At 38.2% G+C, this 942-nt stretch overlaps 1 pseudogene; it reads right to left on the bottom strand.

Annotated features, from left to right (window-relative positions):
* Positions 1 to 74: 74 nt before the first annotated feature.
* On the bottom strand, positions 75 to 936 carry LOC101654901 (annotated as a pseudogene).
* Between the last annotated feature and the right edge of the window lie 6 nt (positions 937 to 942).

Here is a 942-nt window from a genome sequence, read left to right as displayed (position 1 = left end):
ATTTGTAGACTAGAAGAATCAAATAACTTTTTTTCAATATCTCTTTTATGCATCCACATTAATTATTTCGAGTCTCATTTGTCTGAAATAGAAAATATCCTTTTGAATACAGCTTTGAATACTTGTTTCACTTGCTGGCTCCTCAGAGTGTAAATGAATGGGTTCAACAACGGGGCGACTGAAGTGTTGAGCATGGCTACTCCTTTGCTTATGTCAACTCTTTCTTTGGCTGACGGCTTTATGTAGATGAATATGCAACTGCCATAAGTGATGGAGACAACAATCATGTGAGACGAGCAGGTAGAAAAGGCTTTTCTCTTTTGCTGAGCTGAAGGGAACTGTAGAATTGTCTTGATGATATAGGAGTAGGAAATTATTACTAATAACAATGTGACAATGAGTGTCATCAGAGCTAATAAAAAAGCAATCAATTCTAGTAAGTGTGTATCTGAGCAAGAAAGTTGTAGGACAGGAGAAATATCACAAATGAAATGGTCAATGATATTTAAAGCACAGAAATCTAGGTTCAGACCCAAAACCAGTGGAGGGAAAATTACCCGGAACGCAGTTACCCAAGAGCCGAGTATAAGCTGGTGACAAACTCTGCTGCTCATGATGGATGTATAATGCAAGGGCTTGCAGATGGCGACATAGCAGTCATAGGACATAACCGCCAAAAGGAAAAATTCTGTTACCCCCAGAAAGATGTAAAAAAAAGAGCTGAGATATACAACCATTATAGGAAATGGTCTTTTCCCTGGTGACAATGGTGATTAGATATCTGGGGGTGCAGGCAGTTGTGAATGAGATTTCCAGGAAAGAGAAATTACTAAGGAAGAAGTACATCGGAGTCTTGAGATGAGAATCCAAAAGTGTAAGGGCAATGATGGTTAAGTTCCCTATAACGCTTAACATGTAATTGAGAAGTAGAAATAAAAAAAC

This window comes from Echinops telfairi, unplaced genomic scaffold, assembly GCF_000313985.2.
Source record: "Echinops telfairi isolate 266 unplaced genomic scaffold, ASM31398v2 ScPeMD7_7404;HRSCAF=8442, whole genome shotgun sequence".
NCBI classification, from domain to species: Eukaryota; Metazoa; Chordata; class Mammalia; order Afrosoricida; family Tenrecidae; genus Echinops; species Echinops telfairi.
The sequence above is the reverse complement of the archived record's forward strand: the minus strand, read 5'-3'. Positions and strand labels throughout refer to the sequence as shown.